The 14,392-nt window shown below is 43.8% G+C and overlaps 1 long non-coding RNA gene across 2 annotated transcripts in view; it reads right to left on the bottom strand.

Moving 5' to 3' along the window:
* Positions 1–11,054: 11,054 nt before the first annotated feature.
* LOC108351236 (uncharacterized) overlaps positions 11,055–14,392 on the bottom strand; it is a 29,230-nt gene continuing 25,892 nt past the window's right edge. For both annotated transcript variants that reach the window (XR_001838419.3, XR_005486321.2), the window contains exon 3: positions 11,055–11,417. This is a non-coding gene — a long non-coding RNA (uncharacterized LOC108351236). The remainder of the gene's footprint in view (positions 11,418–14,392) is intronic.

Here is a 14,392-nt window from a genome sequence, read left to right as displayed (position 1 = left end):
TATCCCCAACACCCACATACCCAACCAAAGAAAAGCGAGTGTCTGTGTGTGGAAAGGCTCACTCCTTATACAACCAAGGTCTTTACTACCTAGGAAAGGTTTCCACGCTGGCAAACAACTGTATCATAATATTGCTTCTGAGTTTGTAAATAAGATGTGGTCATGGTTCTTTCATTTAGAAATAAGAAGTTTTGTCGTTTTTGTTTGCTTGTTTTTAGAAGTCTAAGTCCCTAATTATTTCTCCACTATGATGGAAAAGAATATACAAATGATCATTGCCTGAAGATTTGATCATACGTGTTTATTTAACACACAGCCACCATCATGTGAAAGCTGGAAAACAATGGCTTGGTAATTCTCATCATTAGCTGACTTAAAAACATTCTTTGGGGAGGGCGGGTGCTTTCTGTTTGTTTTCATTTGCAAGATTCTCCCCCCCCCCCCAAGCTGGAGACCAAACCCAGGACCTTGAGCTACTACTGAGCTAAATCCCCAACCCCCATTTGCAAGTTTCTTAAGTAATAAAGTTTATAAATTTTTTAAAAATGTCATTAAACAAATGAAACAATGAGGCCTGTCATTTCAGCACTTGGAAGACCGAAGCAGGAGGATCCTGGAGTCTGAGGCCAGTCTGGGCTACATGGTGAGTTCTAGAATAACCTAAACAGAATGAGACCCCGTCTAGGAAAAATAGAATTGATCAACGAATTAACCAATCGGTAAACTGACACAAGCTTTCTTCCTTGTTCTGAATTTTAAAGTTTGATAAAATGCTCAAGCTTTAAGCGCTGGAAAGACGGATAGGGTCAGTGTTTACAGGCTCGAGGGCTGTGCAGAGCACCGGTTTGGTTCTTAGCACCCATGTCACGTGCTCACAACAGCCTGTAACTCCAGCTCCAGGAGGGCCAAAATTCTGACCTCAGTGGGCATTAACACCTGGACGCATACCAGTCCCTGCCCCCCAACAAGCACACATAGATGCACAATTGAAAAAAAAATTTAGAAGCAGAGAGAGGGGGGATGGGACGGGGGATTTGCTGGAGGGGAAACCTGGAAAGGGGCTAACATTTGAAATGTAAATAAAGAAAATATCCAATAAAAGAAAAAAATTAAGTTTAAGCTTTGAAAAGCTACAGAAAATAATAATAATGGGCTTTTCTTTCATTATTTATTTATTTAATATCTTCCGGGTGTTAGCGTGTACAGCTGTGAACCACATGTATGGTTGCTGCCTATGGACACCATATGAGGGTATCAGGTCCCCCGGAACAGAGGGCTGTGAACCCCCATGTGGGTGCTCCGGAAGAGCAGGAAGTGCTCATAACCCTGACCCATCTCTTCTGCTTCTGCAGGCTTTTTCTTACCCTCCATTGAACCTATTGATACATTTCAACTAATTCTGCTACAATTGTATATGTTACCTTTTTACTAATATCAGAGAACTGAAATTCTCCAGAGCTAATCACCCCTTTAGTTTGAGGCAACAAAGGAGAAAGAAATGAAGTTTAAGAGGCACCCACAAACCGAGCTGACCGATAAGCAGCTAACAGCACTTGCCGCCCAGCCTGATAACTTGAGCCCCATTGGTTCTTAGGACCTACATGGCAGACAGAGGACCCGACTCCTGAAAGTTGTCCTCTGACCTCCACAAGCACAAGCACATTCTGACACTCATGTGTGGACATACACAGAACTGCAAAATGAGGGATGAGGACATAGTTCAGCAGTTCAGAGCACCGACTGCTATTGTCAAGGTTGGGCTTCCAGAACTCACACGGCAGCTTATAGGGGAGTAACTCCAGGTCCAATGGGTACAACACTCTCTTCTGGCCTCCAGGGGCATACATGTGATATGCACACATACTTGCAGGCAAAACATCATTCATAAACACAACACATAATAAAATAAATATAACTGATTTTTAGTGGGGGAGGGGGATCTCTCTCTATAGTCCTGACCAATGATATATAGTATATCATATTCACTATATAGTGTACCAGGCTGGCCTCAAACTCACAAAGATCCTTCTGTCTCTGCCTCCCAAGTACTGGGATTAAAGCCAGTACAACTAGCTAGGTTTTTTTTTAACCATATTAAACCAACATGCACACACACACACACACACACACACACACACACACACACACACCATTTTAAGAGAAGCCCACACAATGAAAAAGCAAGTTCACTCCTTCGTCTTGGTTCATCTTCTGTCAGCTTACACATCTGCCCACAGGCATTGATGTCCCTCCTCAAACACTTGTCAGACGCCAAAGGCCACCTTTGACTCTGCATCGCAAATCCCTTCCTTACTACTCATCTCTGAAGTCCAGCAATTACTGTCACTGTCTAATTATGTCAGCCAGTGATGCACTTCAAAGTCGGGACGTAGATTATTAACTTGAAATTCTAAATGATTTATTTTAGAATGGGGGTGGAGTTTCTAGAACTTTGCTTATTGGGCTTTCTTTTAAAAATTTTTTTAAAGTGTATATGATGCATGCATGCATGTGTGTGTATGTGTGTGTGTGTGTGTGTGTGTGTGTGGGCATGTGTGTGCAGATTTTCAAGTGTTTGGGCACGTGGGAGAGTGTATGTGTGTACAGGTATAGAAGCACAAGTGGAGAGCAGAGGTTGACTTGAGATATCTCCTTTGATCTCTCTACCTCATATACAGACAAGGTCACTCACTTGAACATAGAGCTCTCCAACCAGCTAGTCTAGAGAGCCATCTTGACCTAGGAATCTCAGCTCTAGGATCACTGCCAGGCTGCCATGATCTCCTGTCATGAGCAGCAGAGAACAAGACACTGGTATTCACACTTGTTTGGCAAGTGGCTAACCTACTAAACCATCTCTCCAGCCCATCAATGGTTTTTGAAATCCCTTCGCGTTCATTCCTTATTCTTCATTATGCTTCATTCCACATGAATTTACACACTTTTCCCTTACTATTTGAGTCAGACTGCTAAGGACAGCAATACATTGTGAACAAAACAGACAATATAAAAAAATCAGGGTCCAGGGTTGGGGATTTAGCTCAGTGGTAGAGCGCTTGCCTAGCAAGCACAAGGCCCGGGATTCGGTCCTCAGCTCTGGAAAAAAAAAATCAGTGTCCATAATAAACTCAAAACCAGAGTCTACAGACACCATACAACTCTGAAGCCCACTTTCTACTTGGCAGAAGGGCGGAGGTAGAGAAGCTAGGTAGATTATTAATTCACCAGCTATAATTTTGTTTGGCAAATATTTTCAGTGCTACATGACCTATTAAATGTAACTATATATCTTCAAGTACAGGTGTGCAATAAAGTGAAATAGACTACTCGGAGTCCCTTTTCTGAGTACACATTAACAGGCTAACCACACAACTAATGGTACTCATGTAGTATATAATTAACATATAACTCAGTAAGTAATGGCTTTTTCTCAATGATAGATTACACTGCACTAAAAATACACACTCTTGTGCATTAAAAGAGGTCATAGGTGTGATGCAGTCATTATATATCATGTACATTTTGCTCCGTGGTGCAGGGAGTCCTCCAGACCTTATGTGTATGGGTTAAGAATTTCACCCCTCAGTTAGATCCCCAGACCTTCCTTTCTTTCTTCCCTTCCGTCCTTCTTTTTTTTCATTCTTAAAAAAAAATCTGTCTATAGTACAAACAAAAACAGAAACAGAAAGCAAAACAACAGCAAAAGACCACACAGGCTCTTCAAAGCTCTGAAGCACACGTCTGCTTGTAGAGCGGAGGTAAAAAAGCTTCCTTCTTCCTTCCTTCCTTCCTTCCTTCATTCCTTTCTTTCTTTCCAGATTTCCCCCAACATAATATTTTTATTAATTATTTGGGGTTTCATACAATGCACCTGATCAGACCCACTTCCCATTTCTACCAGGTCCACACCTTTAATCCCAGCACTCAGTCAGCAGAGGCCAGTTGATCTCTGTGAGTTCAAGTCTACATAGTAAGCTCCAGGTGCTTTTTAACCATGGCCAACAGGTTTTGATATTTCAAGCACATTAGGGAGTATCTACACTCCAGTAAATGCAGCTCCCAAAAATCAAGACTAAGAATAATTGTGGACTCATTTGAGGTACTAATAAAGCTGGGATATTTTACAGACAGAAAATGAACATTTAAAATGTTTTTTTATAGGAAGAATTATTAAAAGGAAGAAAACAAAACAAAACAGAACAGAACAGAAGAGCTGCCCCATCTGCTTAGGAGAGACCAAGAATAGGAAGAATCCCACATATTTACAGTACAGGGCTGGCTGCATTAACTATTAAAAACAAATTAAGACATAACCCAATGTGGCAGACAGATACCATGTAACCTTAGACATCTGTGAGTTTGGGTGGCCAATGGGCTAGCAGTGACAGGAGCTGCGCCATGCCTTACAGCAAGCCACATGGTTTACTGTCCTTTCTTTCACTTAAAAAACCTGGATATTTCTTTCCCATATTACAAGTGTCTTCCCCAAACACAGTTACCACAGTACCGTGCTTTGCTCCTTTGGTTACGAAAAATCTCATTAGCAGTCTTCCTCAGCTCTAGGACTAGATGAGGAGAGGTAGGCTCTCCATTATAACCAAACAGGAAGTTTTTGAGCAAACCTCCAGACTTCAAGAACTTTAGACCAACCTGAGTGTTTGTACCCTGTCCTATATGGTCTTAAATTATTTCCTCTAATCTAGATACAATTTGGATTAAAATAGTTGAGCAACTGTTTCTGAAGATGTTGTGTGTATCTAAACGACAAATAAGTGACTAATAATAAAAAAGCTAAGGATATTTTTTAGCATCAAGTGCTTGTACTATAATCATTTAACCATCCCTTATTGTTTGCTCTCCCTAAACTCCTTGTAAACTATGTTCTGATTCACTAATTATGCAGCTAGTACACCCAAAACATGCAAATATCCTGTCGTATGGTGTATCCAAACGCTCCCCTGAAAAAATGCTGTGTTGTGCAGGGACAAGGCTGCAAGCCACAGAGTTGGATGTAGTTCTGGTCCTATCAACTGGTTGTAGAACTTTGTCACTTAACTTGCAGTTTTCTCACTTGAAAATGAGGGGTTAAATGATCCAGCGTACATCCTGTGTAATTTTTACTATGGGGAATACCAATCTTTATTATAGATGTTGTAAAGCCATACTTAAGTTACAAAGCAAATACAGGGAGCTAGAGAGACGGCTCAGTATTTAAGGGCACTGGCTGCTCTTCCAGAGGGCCAGGGTCAGAGTCCCAGCCCCAGATGCTGGTGCACAACGGTCTGTATACTGTTCCAAGGATAGAGCAACCCTCTCCTAGCCTCCACCTGCACCAGACTCATGTGTGGTGCATAGACATACATACATGTAAAATAGACACATAAGTAATGAAACGGTTTAAAAGTACAGAAACCAAATACAGGGCTGGAAAGATGGCTCAGTGGCTCAGAACACGATGCTCATGTAAAGGAGCTGGGTTTGGTTCCCACCTCTCACACGGGGAAGCTCACAACCACCTTTAACTCCTGTTCCAAGATAATCCACAGCCTCTGACCATCGTGGGCACTAGACAGACAGACAGACAGACAGACAGACAGACAGACAGACAGATGCGCGCACACATATACATAATTTTTAAAATAAAAATAAAAAAATTTAAAAGAATTTAGGCCTTATTCTAATTGTAAGCCAGGAGTAGATATGGTGCATCTGCCTGGGTTTTCTCTTTCTTCCTTCCTTTCTTTCTCCTCCTTTCTTTCTCCTCCTTTCTTTCTCCTCCTTTCTTTCTTCCTTTCTTTCTTTCTTTCTTTCTCCTTTCTTGACACGTTGTAGCCATGTTTGGACTCCAACTTGCTATGTAGCCAAAGATGGCCTTGAATGTCCTCCTGGCAAGAGCTAGGACTGCAGGCGAGTACCGCCACACCCAGGCTTCATGGTTGCAAGTAACAGAAAGGAAAATAGGCCCTAGCTTAGGTAACAAGGTGAGTTTGTAGTCAGGCGTTATTGCTCACACCTATTAATCCCAGCATTCAGTAGGCTGAGGCAGGAAGATTCCCACAGATTGGAGACAAGTCTAAGCTACATAGTGTGTTCTATCCAGCCTGGGCTACAGCGAGATCTCGTCTGAAAAGACTTTAAAACAGCGCTGGAGCTGCTGACTGAGTCCGGCGAAAGTGGTCCTGATGTTTGAGATCCTGCGCTCTGGGTTTCAAGTCCAGGATGGCAAGCCTCAAGGAAGAGCTGATTTCCAATCTTCTGAAGGAAGAACAAGCCCCTAGAATAAGATTCCCGTTGTTGGGATTGGTACTGTTGACATGGCCTGTGCCTTCAAGTACCTTAATAAAGGACTTGGCAGATGGCATTGCTTTCGTTGATGTCATGAAAGACAAACTCAAAAGAGACAAGTTGGGTCTCCAGCATGGTAGCCCCTTTCTTGGGACCCAAAATTTTGTCTGGCAAAGATTATCCGGTGACTGCAAACTTCAAACTGGTTCTTCCCACAGCTGACGTCAAAAAGAGAGAAAGGGCCTCCTTAATTTGATCTAGCATACATCAACATCTTTAAGTCTGTTATTCCTAATGTTATGAAATACAGTCCAGATTGCAAGTTGCTGCATTTATTTATTTATTTTTTTTACTTATTCATTTTATATCCACTCACTGCCCCCTCCCAGTCATCCCCCACAGTCCTCCCCCACCTCCCTCCCCTTCTCTTCTGACCAGGTGGAGCCCCCCTGGCACTTCAAGTCTTTCAGTGAAACCAGACAAGGCATCCCAGTTAGAAGAACATATCCCACAGACAGGCAATGGCTTTTGGGATAGCTCCCACCTTCGGTTGTTCAGAACCCACATGAAAACCAAGCTGCACATCTGTTACATATGTGTGTGGAGGCCTAGGTCCAGCCTGTATATGTTTTTTGGATGGTGGTTCAGACTCTCAAAGACCCAAGGGTCCAGATTAGTTGACTCTGTTGGTCTTCCTGTGGAGTTCCTATTCCCTTAAGGGCCTGCAATCCCTCCTCCTATTCTCCCATAAGAATCCCCAAGCATCATCCACTACTTGGTGGTGAGTATCTGTATCTTAGTCAGCTGCTGGTGGAGCTTCTCAGAGGACAACATGCTCCTGTCTGCGAGCACAACAGAGTATCATTAACAGTGTCAGGGATTGGTGTTTGACCATGGGATGGGTCTTAAGTGGGGCCGCTTATTGGTTGGTCATTCCCCCAGTCTCTGCTCCATCCCCTGTGCCTGTATTTCTTGTAGAAAGCATAAATGTTGGGTTGAAAGTTTTGTGGGTTGGTTTGTAGCTCCAACATCCCGCAAAGACACTTGCTCAACTATGTTCATAGCAACTTTATTCGTAATAGACAGAAACTGGAAACAACCTAGATGTCCCTCAACTGAAGAATGGATAAAGAAAATGTGATACATCTACACAGTGTAATACTATTCAGCTATTAAGAACAAAGACATCATGAATTTTACAGGCAAATGGGTGGATCTTGAATATCATCCTGAGTGAGGTAATCCAGTCCCAAAAGGACATGCATGATATATACTCACTTATAAGTGGATATTAGCCATAACGTACAGGTACCATGTTACATTTCATAGACCCAAAGAAGCTAAACAAGAAGGAAGGCACAAGTGAGGATGCTTGAATCTCACACAAAAGGGTGAATAAAATTGTCATAAGAGGCAGATGGAGGGATGGAACTGGGAGGAGAGGGGATGGGGAGGGGAATAGAGGTGGTTCAGGATCTGGTGTGGAGAAGGAGCAGGAGAGATGGCCACAAAAATAGATGGAAATCTGCAACTTAGGGGAGTGAGAAGGTGAGGGGCAGCTCCAGAATGAGACAGAGACATGGGATAAGGGAGGCACCCGACAGTGAGTGCTGTGACTCACAACATTGGGATTCTGGAACCTGAAGAGGCTAACTCCTGTAGCCAGGGAGAAACCCCTGTGGAGCGATAGAGACAGCAGTCCATCCACAATGCTGGATGTTTCTTAACAAGTACCTACCTTGACCTCTGTGGCTCGGAAAGATAACTGGCTCTCCCGAAACCACACTATTGGAAGTGGTTATGGTGTGGATTTAGCTGGATTGCCCATCTGACAGAGCAAGGGCTAGGAGCTCATCCTTCGAGCATGAAGGATGGTTCTTTGTGGGGCACAGAGACTCTGGTGTGCCTGTGTGGAAGGAACGTGCTGGTGTCTCCTGAAGTATTTGCACCCAGACCGGCACCGATGCAGGTAAGCAGCAGGTGGTTGCTAGTAACTACAAGGTGATCAGACTGAAGGCTGTCTACCCTGGGCCGTCAGAGTCTGTGGCAGATTTGACAGGAAGTAAAATGAAGGATCTTAGGCATCATGTCTCCGCCATGATTAATAAAGGACATTTACCTTAGTGTCCTGTGCTTCTTGAGGGAAAACTAGTGTCGTGCTGTGGAGCTGACTAACTCCTGATGAGGCCTAAGGAGGACTGCAGTAGACTTTGGGAGGATCCAGAAACAGCTGCAACTTAAGGTCTTCTAGTGCCACACCATGTCACTGCAGTAGAATTTCTGTTGGAGGTCAGACTTGTCCTTTTTGACTGATCAGCAGTTAGCGCAGTTGTCTGACAACCGCCTGGGATGGACATCAGTTTCCCACAGTTAGATGCCCTTACAACTGCACACTAGTTCTGATTGGTGCTTGTGTCATGATAAACTGGGCAGTGTAAAGAGGCCTACCCACCCCTGAGATACCACTGCCAGTTCTGCACAGGACCTAGCTGCCCTTCAAACCTGACGTGTAACTTAGTACTACATCACTTCTCCAAGCATGCCAGGACCAAAATTTTTCCCCAATCAGTCATATCCTGGGCTCAAGACTATATATACATTTTTGCATGCTTAGTGCATGGCTGCTCTCAAGAGATTCAAGAGATATGTGTGTGTGTGTGTGTGTGTGTGTGTGTATCAGTAGTGTACACTGCTATATAACATAAAGAATAAAATCTATGTAGGAACATTGCAACCAACTACCCGTGTCATGCCAACTATAACACCAAATAAACTTTAAACATGGTTTAAAAAGTATTTAAAAATATAAAGTATCTCACAGATCACAGACACAAATTAAACTGGACATAAGGAACCCATCAATATTGATAGGACATGCCCTCTTCTGTCTCCCTCCCTTTGTACATAGACTTCTTTCCACAACAATCAGGTTCTTTCTTTTTCAGTTGTATTCTCTCTCTCTCTCTCTCTCTCTCTCTCTCTCTCTCTCTGTGTGTGTGTGTGTGTGTGTGTGTGTGTTATTCACACTGTGTCATGGTGTGAATGTGGAGGTCAGAAAACAACTTGTGGAGCTCAATTCTTTCTCTCCACTATAGCACTCAACATAGACTTGGAGGCAGGAGTCTTTAACCAATGAGCCATCTCCATAAGGTTCCTCTGATTCCCCTAAGCCCAGGATACCCTAGCAGTTTTTTGGTTCTTTTTTTTTTTTTTTTTTTTTCTGGAGCTGGGGACCGAACCCAGGGCCTTGCGCTTCCTAGGCAAGCGCTCTACCACTGAGCTAAATCCCCAACCCCTATCCTAGCAGTTTTTAAATTAACAAACTAGCTAGGCATGGTGGTGTACTCAGGAGGCAGGAGTAAGCAGATCTCTGGGAGTTCCAAGCCAGCCTAGTCTACATTGTGAGTTTGCCCCCCCCCATAGTTACATAGTAAAATCCTTTCTCTAATTAATTAATTAATTAATTGAAACTTAAATTTACAAACAATAAGAGATGGTTCTCTGTCAGTCCCTAGGGAATAGGCTCCAACTGTCCATGCTGGGGCAGATGCCATACTTATCAACTGTCATTTAGATGTGGGACAACACAGAGCGTGACAGTTTTCATCACAGTCCCCAAGAAGGAGGCAATGAGAATAGCTGTAAGCAGCAATTCATACAGTGCTCTCTGCTGTTACCCAATAGTAGTCTGTCTGTCTGTCTGTCTGTCTGTCTGTCTGTCTGTCTGTCTGTGAGTTAAAATAACAAGCTTACTCTTTACACCTATGTGTTGCAGGTCAACTGATGTCTCTGCTCTAAGTCGCCCTTTCTTACGGACTCTTTCAGAAGTTTCCAGACTACTTGATGTATTTTTCATTGTTGCTTTTTTTCGTTTTTAAAATATTATTTTAAAAAGTATTAAATTTGGGACTGGAGAGAAGGCTCCATGGTTAAGGCACTGACTGCTCTTCCAGAGGACCTAAGTTCAAGTCCCAGCAACCACACAGCAGCTCACAACTGTCTGTAACTCCAGTCTCTTTTCTGGCCACTTCGGGCACTGCCCCGTTGGTGGTGCACAGACATGCGTTCAGGCCACCATTCAGGCACATAAAATAAAAATTAAAAAAAAAAAACCCTTACAAAACAGAAGAGAGTTGATTCTCCACCCCTGATTCCAGGACTTTAGTACTCGTTCCTGGGTGGGTAGGAATATTCTGGGAGTCTGTGGAGCTCTTAGGAGCAAGGACCTAGTTGGCAAGAGTACCACTAGGAGCAGGACTTTGAAGGTGGCTCCAGACTCTCGTGTTCCATCTCCACAGTTCTGTGCAGTTTACCACATCCAACACAGATTTCACAACTCCAGAGCTGCTTCCTCCTGCCCCTCCTACATCTAAGACTGACATGGGCACCAGCATTTGGCACTTGGCACTTGGCTATGAGAGTCTTGTGTTCCTCAGGTGCAGTTAGTCACTGAGGAGTTCTCACCTGAAACAACGTTTGAACAGACCTCTTTATCGTATCTACCTCCACGGATTTGGATTTGCTGTAACTGTAGCTGTTTGACCATTGGGTCACTGAAATTACTTTTGTAGGATCCATGAGACAAGAACAGCTTTTACATTTTTAAAAGACATTTCAAAATATTAAAAAACAAAACAGGGGTTGGGGGTTTAGCTCAGTGGTAGAGCGCTTGCCTGCAAGGCCCTGAGTTCGGTCCCCAGCTCCGAAAAAAAGAAAAAAGAGAAAGAAAAAGAAAAAGAAGAAACAAAACAAAACAAAACAAAACAGACTACAGCTGGGCACAGTGGCACACACCTTTAATTTCAGTGCGCCGGAGGCAGAAGCAGGAAGGCATACCATGGAGTGTATGTAAGATCAGTCTGGTCTCCATAGCAAGTACCAGGCCAGCCAGGATGCGAGCATCTCCTGCCTCCATCTTCTGCGTGTGCTGAAGCACTGTGAAACTGGGTGCCTAAGTGAGCACTTCCTCCCTTAGGTTGCTTCTCTCAGTTTTTTGTCACAGTGACACAAAAATACCTACCACACAGTCTTGATGTGGAGCCCAGGGTGGTCTTGAATTCAAAATTCTCCCACCTCCAAATCTCAAGTACTCAGGTTATAGGACTGTGTCATCAGGTCCAGCTTAGTCTTTCCTTAAAAGAGAAAGAAAAAAATTATAATAAGTGAATGAATCAAAATCCAGTAAAGTTGGCACTGAGGAATTCTGATACAGTCTTAGTAATGTGGTACACCTCTACAGCTACAGTAACTTAGGGGAGCGTGGTACACCTCCATAGTTACAGTAACTTAGGGGAGCGTGGTATACCTCCATAGTTACCGTAACTTAGGGGAGTGTGGTATACCTCTACAGCTACAGTAACTTAGGGGAGCGTGGTACACCTCCATAGTTACAGTAACTTAGGGGAGTGTGGTATACCTCTACACTTACAGTAACTTAGGGGAGTGTGGTACACCTCCATAGTTACAGTAACTTAGGGGAGTGTGGTACACCTCCATAGTTACAGTAACTTAGGGGAGTGTGGTACACCTCCATAGTTACAGTAACTTAGGGGAGTGTGGTACACCTCCATAGTTACAGTAACTTAGGGGAGTGTGGTACATCCACAGTTACAGTAACTTAGGGGAATGTAGCACATCTCCATAGTTACAGTAACTTAGGGGAATGTAGCACATCTCCATAGTTACAGTAACTTAGGGGATGTGGTACACCTCTATAGTTACAGTAACTTAAGGGAATGAGGTACACCTCCATAGTTACAGTAACTTAGGGGAGTGTGGTACATCCACAGTTACAGTAACTTAGGGGAATGAGGTACACCTCCATAGTTACAGTAACTTAGGAAGTTGATCCTAGGAGTTCAAGGCCAGTCTGGACACAAAAGAGGGTTGCTTTGTTTTGATTTGTTTTGAGATAAGGTCTCCCTGTGTAGTCTAAACTGCTTCCATGTTTGACTTTAATATTCTTTATTAGTAGTAATACTAATAGAGGCAAAGGGCATTTGCCTGACAGTTCGTGTGTGTGTGTGTGTGTGTGTGTGTGTGTGTGTGTGTGTGTGTGTGTGTAGGCCTTTTCCCCTTTATCCTTTTTGTGGCTTGGGGAAATCAGATTCAAGTCATGAGGCTTGGATGACAAGTACCTTTACCCATCAAAACATCTCAATGGCCCCTGAACGTTCTTTTTAGAGAAACGATGTAATTTTAAAATTGCCTAAGAACAGATAGGTCTTTTCCTTTTTCCCCAAGTCAGAGAATAGACAGGTTAGCAAGCACGCCCATATGAAGAGAAAGCAGTTACCACCATTCAGTTGGTACCTAGTATCTACATTATAATGGTTTACAGAAAGCAATAAATTTTCATGATGTTGACCTGACCAAAATTAAATATATAGTCAATACATAGTCATTTACAGTGGTGGCCAGTTACTAATAAAACAAAGAAAATGACCATTTTGACTATAAAGATACAAATAAATATAGCCACAATGGGGTGGCATTTCAAAGATTTCTAAGTTGTTATGTGTTTTGCCCGCACATATATATGTCTGTGTACCACGTGAATGCATTGCCCAGGCTGGTGAGCTGTCCTGTGGGTGCTGGGAATCCAACCAGGCTCCTCAGCAAGAGCAACAGCCCCAGGGTGCCCTTCATACAAGTTATAGACCTGACGAACGTGTTGAAATGTTAGCCCATACCACTTCACAATACTCTTGTCCCATATTTAATGCCCGTTACTTCGAGAGACAAAGGCTTGCTTGCCCTGATCCCAAATCCTGGAACTTCTTCCTATAAATTATGAGTCCTCACTACTACCCGGGCCATGTGTAAGTATGTTGAAGAGTTAACTTCTCTGATCTTCACGGAAAGCATATTTCTTATGTAACTGTAACTAACTAGCCTGTAAGAGACTTTAGACCTAAAAATCTTTGAGGTTCCTTTCTGCTTTTTGTTTTTCAACAATAGTTAACTATGACAGGATATTTAACCACCTGCATATACCGAGTGAGGTGGCTTGAGCCATCTTGGAACATACCAACTAGAGTTCAACCCATGTGTAAATGACAGGATAGAACATTTGTCCCTCTAGGTTGTTAACCAGCTGAGTCCTAACCTCAGAGGCTGGGCTTGCAAACATTTCCGGGTCCTTCCTGTTTCCCCAGCTTACCCCAAGCTTGGTTCCTCTGTGAGGGGAGGCTGGGGACCTGCCAGGAGCTCCTCTCCTTGACCCCAGCTTGCCCCTCTGGCAGGGATGAGAATTTCTGGGACAGAAAAGGCAGAATTCGAACTTCCCCCCAAAATGTTGTGTTGAGTCAGCAAGAGCCATTCAAAATGTTTTCTGCAGAAACCTGTAAGGTGTTCTAAAGGGATCTGAATCCCCGGCCCTGCCTGTGGCCAACCACCAGGGGCAGCTGGCCTCAGAGCCTCCAGGGTGGGGCCCTGACCACAAAGCAGAAGCAGCTCCCCCTACCCCCAGTCCTCTGGCTTATCACCTCGGGCTCAGAGAGACTGGGGCATGGGGCCATAGAGACTAGTGTGGAGTCCTGAGAACTACAGCCAGGGATGTGGGGATGCAGATGGGAAGGAGGCCCACAGTGCCTGCATGAGAGCAGCAAGTACTGTAGGGCCAGGAAACGTTAGTAGTCCCCCCAAAAAACAGACAGGAGCCCATCTGATGCAACTCACAGCAGGGTCTTTATTCTATTTGAGCTAGCTCAGTCCCCCCCCCAATGCAGGACTGTTTTGGTGGTGGGGGAGACCCGAATATCTGTCGGGGCAAGGCTCTGTAGTAAGCAGCAAGCAGTGGGTAAGTGTGCAAGCATCCTAATTAGAAAGCTACTGTGACCTTTAACGTAATTAGCTGGTGCTGGGAGTCATATCCTAAACTTAACTTCTGCTCCCTTCTGCATTGATGGTCTTTAGACATGGAGTGGGCGTGTAAACTGGGGGTGTAGGATTGTTGAGGGTGTAACCTGGAGATGCTGGTCCTGTTGGGGGTTAGAGACTAGAGCTAGGCTTGGGTTTTGTTTGGAGGGAAACTTGGAAACTAATGCTGGGTACCAGCCTGTTGGTTTACCTGAGTTCAAACGTAGGTCAGGTTCTCTAAAATGGA

Source organism: Rattus norvegicus, chromosome 6 (assembly GCF_036323735.1).
Source record: "Rattus norvegicus strain BN/NHsdMcwi chromosome 6, GRCr8, whole genome shotgun sequence".
NCBI lineage: Eukaryota > Metazoa > Chordata > Mammalia > Rodentia > Muridae > Rattus > Rattus norvegicus.
This window is presented reverse-complemented; position numbering and strand designations above follow the sequence as displayed.